Source organism: Palaemon carinicauda, chromosome 35 (assembly GCF_036898095.1).
Source record: "Palaemon carinicauda isolate YSFRI2023 chromosome 35, ASM3689809v2, whole genome shotgun sequence".
Taxonomy (NCBI): domain Eukaryota; kingdom Metazoa; phylum Arthropoda; class Malacostraca; order Decapoda; family Palaemonidae; genus Palaemon; species Palaemon carinicauda.
The window spans coordinates 27,778,906-27,791,405 of NC_090759.1; the positions used below are offsets into that span (position 1 = coordinate 27,778,906).

General features: G+C 33.9%; 1 protein-coding gene across 1 annotated transcript in view; it reads right to left on the bottom strand.

Moving 5' to 3' along the window:
- The window catches only part of LOC137627670 (nuclear pore complex protein Nup153-like), an 81,157-nt gene extending 69,044 nt beyond the window's left edge, over window positions 1-12,113 (bottom strand). Inside the window, exon 1 of the mRNA XM_068358857.1 lies at window positions 11,916-12,113. The gene's annotated coding sequence lies outside the window, so the exon portion shown is untranslated. The remainder of the gene's footprint in view (window positions 1-11,915) is intronic.
- Window positions 12,114-12,500: the final 387 nt, after the last annotated feature.

Consider the following 12,500-nt stretch of genomic DNA (forward strand, 5'->3'; position numbering starts at 1 on the left):
TGGATGAGGTATGTGCTTAGTTGTCAATCAGACGTGTCAAATATTTACAGGTGGATAGATTTCTAATATGGTTGCGAGGAGCGGTGGTCTGCCCCCTCTTGTTTTTCTCTAATTTCTGACAATCTTATTTCCATTTTATAGTTAAGAAAATGTCATGTTGTTTTCTCTTATAGAAATTTAGAATAAGTAACGATGGAGTTTCTTTCATTGTCCTCTAATTCCCCCTTTTTTTTTTTCATTTCAGTATATATTGAGGACTATGAAGCGGCGAAGTAGATGAATGGAGAAGTATTGATTTAAAAGCTCAAGATAGAGTCGACTGGCGAAATCTAACCGAGGCCCTTTGCGTCAATAGGCGTAGGAGGAGATGATGATGATTATTGGATAATTTCAATTTCCTATAGTAAGATTTTGAAAACATACTTCATGAAGTGGAAGTATTTTTACTTTTGTACAGCATTTTAAAGCACGTTTGATATTGCAGTACCATTTGATGGTAAGATTAATCACAGTGTACATCCTTGTTAAACAATCGCTAAAGTAATGAATTAATTCACCCTGTTCTAAAGAACCTCCACCCACGGGGAAGTATCAATGATTTGTGGTCGACCAAAATTCAGAGGTTAAAATGGCTTACCTCAAACAAATAGGCGCACTTGTCGATACCTAACTTGGATACCAGTGTTTGAAAGCTGTCCTGGTAGAATATACAGTAAGCTAATTTAGTGGAGGTCCTCTTAAATATGTAAATTTGATTCAGTCACTTCACTGGCATAGCAAGTGCAAAGTTAATGTTAATGGAGCCCTATAAAACGACTTTCCAGTGAACAGTGGAGTACTCCATGGGAATGTGTTGTCACCTATACTGTTTATCCTCCTCGTGGATTTTGTAATGCATAGACTGGATTGATAATAGGAAATTAGCTGACCTAGAGTATGCTGATGGCGCTGCCCTTATTAGCAGAACACCACAGGATTTGCAATGCTTGCTTACCAGAATCCATGAAATGTCAGAGAATAAATAGAAGAAAGAGAGATGATGAGAACGGAATATGCAATGGAAGATGAAATATCATTGGAAGGAGAAAAGATTAATGAGGTAGAATCATTTAAGTATGAACTATGATCTCTAATATAGGATCTTCAGAATTGGAGTTTAATGAAAGCTTGAAAAAAGAAAATCAGACAATGGCTAGGTTATGTAAAATTTGGAAATCAAATCGCCTGAAATTACATATAAAAGTCGTGGTATGACAATGAAACAATATCCAACAGATTTTGTAGATTTGAGAACAAAGCCCTCAGAAGAATATTGGGAGTTAAGTGGCAGGACAGGATTAGATATGAAACAATTAGAGAGATTAATCAAGTGCCATATGTGGATGAGATCATGGTGAGGGGTAGATAGAGATGGGTTTGGGCATGCTGTGAGGGGCCGAGAGAAGGTTGTGAACTCAAAGGCAGTGTAAAGCAACTGAGTTAATTTATTATAGAACACTCTCCTTTAAATGCAAAACCTCAAGGCAACAGGAAATTACATGTTCGAGAAACAGACAATGTTACATAGGAGAAACGCAGACATGTTTATTCTGGTTCTTTTTAGTGCGAGGGAAGAGCGAAGATACAAGCATAATATTATACAAAATGAATTATGTACGATCGTGTGACACACGGTTGGTACAATGCTCTTCGCACTTCCCAAGAGAAATTAGTTCACTAAACTTTAAACTGGTCTCCACAAGCATTAGAAGAGTTGGAAGAACCAGGCCTACATGGCTGAGGGCTATGAAGTGTGAAGTAGGAAATGATGAATGGCGAAGTATTGATTTAAAAGTTCAATATAGAAAGGACTGGCGAAATCTAACCGAGGCCCTTTGCGTCAATAGGCATAGGAGGAGATGATGATGATGACCTGGCAGAAACCTTGGGTCCCATCAAGAACAGGGCCTTTGCAACTTTTTTTTCTTTTAGTGTTAAATTTAAAACTATGGATTATTTACTTAAGTTGTGATATTATGTAATAATTTGAACGAAAAGGGAGCGTGAAATATGCCGGGGGTGGGGGATGGGGTTGCTGAGGGATGTCGAGGTTCCAAAAGACGATCAAAGCCTCGAGGTCCTGTCATGAGAACAGCACTGCCTCCCTTTACCTCTCTTGGTTTGTCATACTACCGAAGGTGGTTCAACCTAAACAAGGATAAGATAGGTAGCTCATGAAAACTACAGGTGTTCATGGACCTTGCCTAAACAAGTGTCACAAGAGGCTTTGATGTGATGGACGGTGGATTTGTAGAGGTTAGCGTTCGACCATAAATACACATGTGTAATAAGAGCAGAAGTGCTCAATATAGCCTTTTTTGGTGTAAAATTATTTTACATTTAGTGACAGATTAACAGGGTGCGGATTAATGGTCTCAGAACTTAACGCTTAATTAGTAGGAAAATATACAGAGAACTCCTGTTCTTAGCCCTGTCTTTTAGCCACGTGACAGCAGATCTTCATTACTCTTTTACACACACACACACGCACACACTCACAACAAACACACAAACACACACTTATATATACATATATATATATATAAATATATATATATATATATATATATATATATATATATATATATATATGTGTGTGTGTGTGTGTGTGTGTGTGTGTGCTTTGAAGCCTCCGTAGTTCACTCTTTAACAAATCAAGGTATGACTATTGGTAGGTCTAGGGCATTATATTAGCCCCATCCAGATCTGTTACCAATATGCAACTTATCTAGAATTCTACGAATCATACCATACGGCCAATTTTCTTTAAAAAAAATAGAGAGCTCATTGAAATTCTTTAGGTAACCGTTTAACCACGGATAAATGGTAAAAATCACGTTATTCTCCTTGTTTTCCAAGCGTTCTGTGGTTTGATCTTTAGCAGCTGACTTGCATCTTCCTAATTGGAAAATTAGAATATTACAAGACCAAGGAGTTCAACTGGGAAAGGAGCCCAGTCTGGATATAATAGAGAATCGCTAATAAATTATAAAATGCATCAAGATGAGTAACAGCGTTGGATAGATCAGTTATATATAAACTATGAAACTAGACTTATGTCAACCTATTCAACAGTGCTCTTGACACTCCCCAAAAGAGATTAGTTCACCAAACGTTCAGCTGGGCTCCACAAGGCACTAGAAGAGTTGGAAGACCCAGGTCTACATGGCTGAGACTATGAAGTGTGAAGTAGGAGATGATGAATGGAGGAGTATTCGATTAAAAGCAAGAGAAAGAGACGAGTGACAAAATCTAACCGAGGCCCTTGTGTCTATAGGCGTAGGAAGAGATGATGATGAAGATTCAACAGAAAAGCATTTGTAACAAGTTTCAATTAATCAGGTCCCTCACACTCAACAACCAGATTGCGCAACTCATTTCACAATATCGCCACAGCTAGAATAAAACCTATAGAATGGTGTTTAGTATTGAACCTTATGGTGAAGGTAAAACTGTTAGAATTAATTGGATATATAATACTGAACTATATAGATTGATGGGGGAAGCAAAACTGTTAGAGTTAACAAATTATCTAGTCCTGGACGATACAGTCTGGGAAGATCTGACCATCCTTTATATTCAGATCTCTCTGGACAATTCTATCCTGTTCGTAATAATAGGCAGGCAGTTAATTCTAATAGCCAGGCCTTCTCCATCATGAGGCTCAATACTACACAGTATTCTAGAAGTTTTATTCCACCTGTTACCAAGTTGTGAAATGATCTTCCTAATCGGGTAGTTGAATCAGTAGAACTTCAAAAGTTCAAAGTTGGAGCAAATATTTCCATGTTGACCAGGCTGACATGAGTCTTTTTATAGTTTATATATGACATATCTGTTTTTGACGTTATTAATAGTTTATATATGACATATCTATTTTGACGTTGTTACTGATTTTAGAATGATTTATTGTTAATTTGTTATCATCATTTATTTATTTCCTTATTTCCTTTCCTCACTAGGCTATTTTTCCCTATTGGAGCCCTTGGGCTTATAGAATATTGCTTTTCCGTCTAGGGTTGTAGTTTGGCTAGTAATAATGATAATAATAACAATAGTCAAGATTATGAATAATCTTTATGTAATATTCGCAAACAACTAACTGAACGACGGTGCCAGGGATTAATATTCAGATCAGGGATAAGGAATTCAATAGACCACAAGGTTTTGTTCAGTGAATTAAAATGAATCAGCATCTGAAGATTAGACGGGAGGACAGTATTCAAAACATGACATGCAATTTCTTTAACATTCTGCCTAGATGAAAAATAATAATAACAATAATAATAATAATAATAATAATAATAATAATAATAATAATCATCATCATCATTATTATTATTACTATTATTATTATTATTATTAGCCAAACCCTAGTTGGAAAAGCAAGATGCTATAAGCCCAAGTGCTCCAACAGGGAAAAATAGCACAGTGAGGAAAGAAAACAAAGAAATAGATAAACGATATAAGTAATAAAAAATAGAATATTTAAAAAAAATTTAACAACATTAAATTAAATAATTCATATATAGACTATAAAAAGACTCATGTCAGCCTGTTCAACGTGAAAGCATTTGCTGCAAATTTGAACTTTTGAAGTTATGATTCAACTACCCGAATAGGAAGATCATTCCACAACTTGGTCACACCTGGAATAAAACATCTAGAATAATCAAATGAATTTGAAAGAAGTGAAGCTACCATTGAGTTCATTATAGTGTTCAACACCTGATTTGACATACTGTATTCTCGAAACATAAATGCCAAGGGATTTAAATCCCCAATTCAATAAAAATAATTCGAATGACATTAAAGATTTTCTAATAAAAGCAGAAATATATATACACACACACACATATATATATATATATATATATATATATATATATATATATATATATATATATATATGTACTGTGTATATATATATATATATATATATATATATATATATATATATATATATATATATATATATATATATATATATATATATGTATTATAGCCACGAAAGGAAAAATGAAAAAGACTTGATTACTAAGAAACTGACAGCTGTTGGATCCCCTTCTGTATAAATACGATGTCTTTGTATATGTATTCTCATTGCTGAGTTTGATAATGTCTTGAGTGGATGAAAGTACTAACTCCAATCAAGTCTTTTTCAATTTTCCTTTCGTGGCTATAATACATTTTATATTCATCACGTGTCAGCTTTCGTGATTTCTACACACACATATATATATATATATATATATATATATATATATATATATATATATATATATATATATATATATACATATATACAGTATATATATATATATATATATATATATATATATATATATATATATATATATATGTATATAAAACCATTTAGTCTTTTTACAATACGAAATTTTTTGTGGAATTGAAAGAGAAACCGACCTTGTTGTGTTTTTCAGGAGTAAAGTTACAAATAGAATTGCACCTAGAATTTTAAACGAGTTGTGTACAGTTAAAGAAATATTATCAATGAAAAGGAAATATTTATTTTAATGTTATTACTGTTCTTAAAATATTCTATTTTTCCTTGTTTCCTTTCCTCACTGGGCTATTTTCTCTATTGGGACCCCTTGGTTTATAGTATCCTGCTTTTCCAACTAGGGTTATAGCAAATAATAATAATAATAATAATAATAATAATAATAATAATAATAATAATAAAAGATCTACATGTTGAGGAGCCCCTGTCTTTCACTTAGAATTTGATTGTTGTTAAGGTTCAACTTCAGCAATCGCTATTTGCACCGTGCATCAATTTTGTATTGCTCTCTATTAAGGGATTCAGCTACCACACGTTTACCTTCAGGAAATGAAATTGGTGGAAAAAGAGTAGCATCATCTGCATATACAACAAGCTTGTTTTCAAAGCCAAACCATATACTGTATTATGCGTATAAAGAAAAATTAATTGAAAAATAACTCTCTCCCGAGGAAAACCAGTTATTATATTCCTATGAAAAATTTATTTTAATGTTATTATTGTTCTTAAATGTCTCTTGTAGTTTTTCCTTATTTCCTTTCCTCACTGGGCAATTTTCCCTCTTGGAGCCCTTGGGCTTATGGCAACCTGCTTTTCCAACTAGGGTTGTAGCTTAGCAAGTAATAATAATAATAATAATAATAATAATAATAATAATATAGTCACTATGTGTGCATCAACAACTAATCTTTGCAATATATTACTTCAAGATTCAATAATGATATAAAAGCAAATACCTGCCTATTATTATTATTATTATTATTATTATTATTATTATTATTATTATTAGATAAGCGACCACCCTAGTTGGAAAAGCAGGATGGTATAAGCTCAAGGGCTCCAACAAGGAAAATAACCCAGTGAATAAAGGAAATAAGGTAACAGATTGAATAGCATTCCTGAGTGTACCTTCAAGCAAGAGAACTCTACCCCTAAGACAGTGGAAGGCCATGGTACAGAGGCTATGGTACTATCCAAGACTTAAGAACAATGGTTTGATATTAGTGTTCTCCTAGAAGAGATGCTTACCATAGCTAAAGATTATGTTTTTGAAAAACATTTATTTTGATTGTTCATTACTTCTTTTTGTAGTTTATTTATTTCCTTATTTTCTTTCCTTACCAGGCTATTGTTCCCTGTTGGAGCCCTTGGGCTTATAGCATACTGCTTTTCCAAGAAGGGTTGTAGCTTAGCTAATAATAATAATAATAATGATAATATCGTGGTAGGAGACCCTCTTTTAGGCAGGTTGAGTTAAAAGTAATGGCTGCATCGGCAGAGTTTATTTTCTTATCCAATTTTTCTATTTTCCGGATAATTCTCTTCTCTAGAGCGCTGCAATCAGCCAGCAGACTTGAAAAATTCATCAGTCGGGTGAATGACAAAATCGGGAAGACTTTTCAAGTATATTCTCACAAAATACAAGTAAAACTTTTGGTACAAAAGCCATTACTTTTAACTCAATAATAATAATAATAATAATAATAATAATAATAATAATAATAATAATAATAATAATGATAATAATAATAATAATAATAATAATAATGATAATAATAATAATAATAATAATAATAATAATAATAATAATAATACCCTTACCAAGTGGAAAGAAGCCACTGAACAAATACAGTGCAGTAGTTAACCCCTTAGGTGAAGATACATTTATATTAGAACTAAAATCCCATTAAATTTCTTATCCAGATCTTAGTCTTACTTAATGGCACATTTGTTCGATTAGCCCACTGAGTATCCCCTGAATGGTTCAGTAGATACTTTTCTCTTGGCAAGGGTAGAAGAGAAATTAGCTATGGTAAGCAACTCTTCTAGGAGAAGGACACTCCAAAATTAAACCATTGTTCTCTAGTCTTGGGTAATGCCAAAGCCTCTGTACTATGGTCTTCTATTGCCTTGGATTAGAGTTCTCTTGCTTGAAGGTAAACTCGGGCACGCTATTCTATCCTGTTTCTCTTCTTCGTGTTTTTTTTTCTCGGGGGGGGGGGTGGTTTATAGTTTATATATGATAGATCTAATTTAATGTTGTTAATTATTTAAAAATATTTTATTCTAATTATTATTACTTCTCTTCTAGTTTATCTAATTCCTCATTTCCTTACCTCACTGGGCTATTTTCCCTGTTGGAGCCCTACGGGTTATAGCATCCTGCTTTTCCAACTAGGTTTGTGTCCTAGCCAGTAATAATAATAATAATAATAATAATAATAATAATAATAATAATAATAATAATAAAACACTTTCATAGCTGACCATCATTTGTATTCAAGTCTCTCCACAGTGTCCAGACGATGTCAACCGCCACATAGTACTAGACATTCTATTGACAGTCCCCCCTTTCCTTTTGTGAGGTTCAATACATTGAAGTTGTCGATATACTTTCTTCATTTGCTTTTCTTTGTTACTCCTCGCTTTCAGTTTATTCTTTACTTCTATATTTCTTATTTTACAATTTGGATTGCTTATAATAATAGCAATAATAATTAGATAGATTCCGTAATTGCATAAGAAAATATGAATTTAATTAACAAAGGGACTACGTGTATAAAACCAGATTTGTTTAATAGATGAAATATTGATTCATTGATTAAAATGATATATTATATAAAAAAATGAATGACAAAAGAAAATTATGATACAAATCTCGCAAATATGAAATCTGACGTTATCATATAGCTGCCAAAATGTCTTTATAGTTGCATGGCTTGCAAATGATTAAGAATGCAAGACTATGTCTACTCATACTCTGCCATGACTTTCTCTATACTTCTCATTGACTTTCGCTGCCGAGGAATTGTGATGTCGTTACCGTTTTTCCAAGGAAAATGTACCTGATGATTCTGTTCTACCAAAGAGCGCATGGGCGTGTACACACACACACACACACACACACACATATATATATATATATATATATATATATATATATATATATATATATATATATATAGTATATGTGGTAGCTTGGCCAGGGCTCCAGCCAACAGTCGAGGTACTACCGCTAGAGGATTATTGGGTCATTGGGTGCTTTGACTGGCCAGGCAGTTCTACATTGGATCCCTCTCTCTGGTTACGACTCCTTTTCCTTTGCTTACACATGCACCGAATAGTCTGACCTATTATTTCCACATTCTCTTCTGTCCTCATACACCTAACAACATTGGGATTCCAAACAATTCTTCTTCGCTCGACCGGTTAACAACTGTAATGTAATTGTTCATTGGCTACTTTCTTCTTGGTGAGTATAGAAGAGACTCTTTGGCTATGGGAAGTAGCTCTTCTAAGAGAAGGACACTCCAAAATCAAACCACTGTTTTCTGGTTTTGAGTAGTGACATAACCTTTGTTTAGTACTGTGGTCTTCCACTGTCTTGTGGTGGAGTTCTCTTTCTTGAAGGTACATTCGGGCACACTCTTATTTAACTTTCTCTTGTTTTTTAATTTTTTCTATGTTTTACACGTGAAAGATTTATTTCAATGTTGCTACTGTTCTTAGAATGTTTGATTTTATTGCTAATTAATTCTCTTGTAGTTTATTTCCTCGTTTCCTTTCCTCAATGTACTATTTTTCCTGTTAGAGCCCTTGGGCTTATAGCATCCTGCTTTTCCAACTAGTGTTGTAGCTTAGCAAGTAATAATAATAATAATAATAATAATAATAATAATAAGCATGTCCAATAAATAAAATCTTGTCCACTGGCTACTTCCCTCTTGGTAAGGGTAGAAGAGACTCTTTAGCTATGGTAAGCAACTCTTCTGGAAGAAGGACACTCCAAAATCAAACCATAGCCTCTGTGCCATGGTCTTCCACTGTCTTGCTTGAGGATACATTCGGGCACACTATTCTATCTCATTTCTCGTTCCCTTGTTTTGTTAAAGTTCTCATATTTTATATAAGAAATATTTATCTAAATGTTACTGTTCATATATTTTATTTTTCCTTGTTTCCTTTCCCCACTGGGTTATTTTCCCTTTTGGGGCCCCTGGGCTTATAGCATCTTGCTTTTCCATCTAGGGTTGTAGTTTGGCAAGTAATAATAATAATAATAATAATAATAATATACGTGCAGGACACTTTTTTTTGGGGGGGGGGGGCACGTGCGTAAATTCCATATTGGGATCTCACTCAATAACGTTAGCTGCCTCCATGGTACTGAGCAATGAGTTATCGGCTCCTTCATTCTCTCCCTTCCCTTTCTTTCGCTCTTCTAGACCAAAACATATTCGAACCTACAACTTTTATTGACTTCTTATGTTGCCAGATTACTGAGTTCGTTACTTCTGTATCATAAGCCTATTTCTTCATCATAATGAATGCAAAGCTCTATTTATCTCAGTGATGCAATGTACCCCAACCTTGGGTCTACAGTAGCACCTCTATACTCCACTAGCCTTGTATCCGAGGGCTCTTTTTAAGATGGTCATCGTTCCTTTGATGGCAGCAATATTCACCTCATTTATGCTTGGGCAACTTGGTATTGCTTGAAGGTACTGTCTCAGGGTTTTCTTCATATGTCCTATTACCCCCACCACCACAGGTATTATTACTATTTTTTTTTCAGTTCCCAAATATTTTTCAGATCATTCTTAAATCTTGATATTTTGTTATTTCCTGCCTCTCAGCTCTAAAGGCCAAAATAACAGGGCACTATTACATCTATAATCTTTGCAGTTTTTTTCTTCTTTCTTCCAGATCACAATATCATGTCTTATAGCACCTCCTTCTATATATCTTCCTATCGGGATTATCTTATCATAAAAGAGGGTAATGCATCTGTTGGATGTAATTGGATCTGGTTCATGCTTCCATACCTTATTATTATTATTATTATTATTATTATTATTATTATTATTATTATTATCCAAGTTACAACAATAGTTGGAAAAGCAAGATGCTATAAGCCCAAGGGCTCTAATAGGAAAAAATAGCCCAGTGAAGAAAGGAAATAAGGAAATAAATAAATGATGAGAATAAATTAACAATATATCATTCTAAAAACAGTGACAACGTCAAAACAGATATGTCCTACATAAACTATTAACAACGTCAAAACTAGATATGTCAAATATAAACTATAAAAAGACTCATGTTAGCCTGGTCAACATAAAAATACTCTTTTACTTCAATTTTGTAATCTTTACATATTTTCCAATGTATATATTTACAGATCTTATTGTGTCCAGCTGTGTAGTGGCCATCTGCAAGTAGGGTCGGGCAGGCTGAACCCAGTGTAGGGATAACAGTGGCAAAGAAGACCAGCATGCTTGAGTAACTTCTATTAAAAGCAAATGGTTCAATAAATTGCCCCTTTCCCTCTTTCGCTGCCTTTCCAATGAGTTTTGTACCATACACTTCAAATAAACTATAAAAGCAATCATCTTTGTTCTCCTTTCATCTGGACCAGCTACTGTACACTCCTTTTTTTTCAATGAGGCACATTTGCACTGACTCCCAGAGGTGCCCTTTTAGCTCGGAAAGGTTTCCTACTCGCTGATTGGTTGGACTAAATAATTCTAACCATTCAGCTAGTAGGAAACTTTACCAAGCTAAAAGGGCACCCCTGCGAGTCAGTGCAAATGTGCCTAATTAAATTTCTTTTTAGTATAGTTTGCAACTTATCACATTAATTCTCTAAAACAGTTGTTAACTTAGCACTGTTTATTTTTTTGTGATATATTCATTATATTTAACGTCGAGCTTTGAAATTTTGCCATTTTCTCTTTCACTAGATTGTTGTAATCTCCCGACTGTTGGGAGTTGGCCATAGCTATCAATCATGGTTAAATACATTACTTTTTAATCTTATTCTATCAAACCTAGGGTATACAAGGACAACTAGACTATCTTGCTTTGGTTAGTAAATTTCTTATTAGGCCTACATGGTTTGATGTGCACATGGGTGTAGTTGCATTTATGATAATAATAATAATAATAATAATGATAATAATTACTCAACTTTCATGACCAGTCATAGTTTTACTATCAATGATGAGCATACATTCTCTAGGAACAAGCTTACCCTTCACCCGTCTACTGTACATTTCTTATTATACGTTGACAGAGAAAAGTGATAAAAAATAGAGTAATTTATCAAACCATTGTTGAAAAAAAAATAATTTGTAAAAAATCGTTATAAAACTTACCACAAAGTTGTCTTGTATGATGGCAGGAAATTCCTGAGGTTCGAGTGAGCGAATGTGGTTGCAAAATAGTCCCATTTTGGGGCATCCGAAACCAGTTTCCCGCTTGTGTTCATATCAGTCTTTCATTCTTTTACTTTATTTACTTTATTTTGAGCTTTATATATACCACTGTACTAAAATATATATATATTTACCCATTTTATTCTCCTGATATATACATCTTCCGGAGCTACATTTTCCACCGAAGAGGCATGTTGCTGCTGATCGGCATACTTGATGAATTGTTGATGATATCACCTGTTCGTAACATCACTTGCGCTTCCAGAACACGATATTGTCACAGTCCTTCCATTCAAACGATTCGTAAAGGTCTGTGGGAAGTCTGTGGTGTGGAGTTCATAGACAACTCAGTAATCTCAATTTCAGTTAGTGTTGGACTAAGGTTTACCACCCACGGTCAGATACAGGTCGCTATCTAAACCAAGAATTGAACGTGTCCTAGAAAAAAAAATCCACTTAAAGATGGGGTAGATTTCTCCTTCACAAAACCCTAAGTCTATTTTTCAAATCCTTCACGAAAGCATATCACTTTTAATACTAAATAAGACTATTCATTATGGACCTTAAACATGAGGATATATATGTCATCTACTGCAAAATCCACAAAGGTCTAGGACTCTAGGCAATGTAAATGATAACAAGTGTACTGTGATAGCGACATTGATAAATATTCTAATGCTTTATCAACTTAGCCTTTTTTTTTTTGTTATCTTGCAATG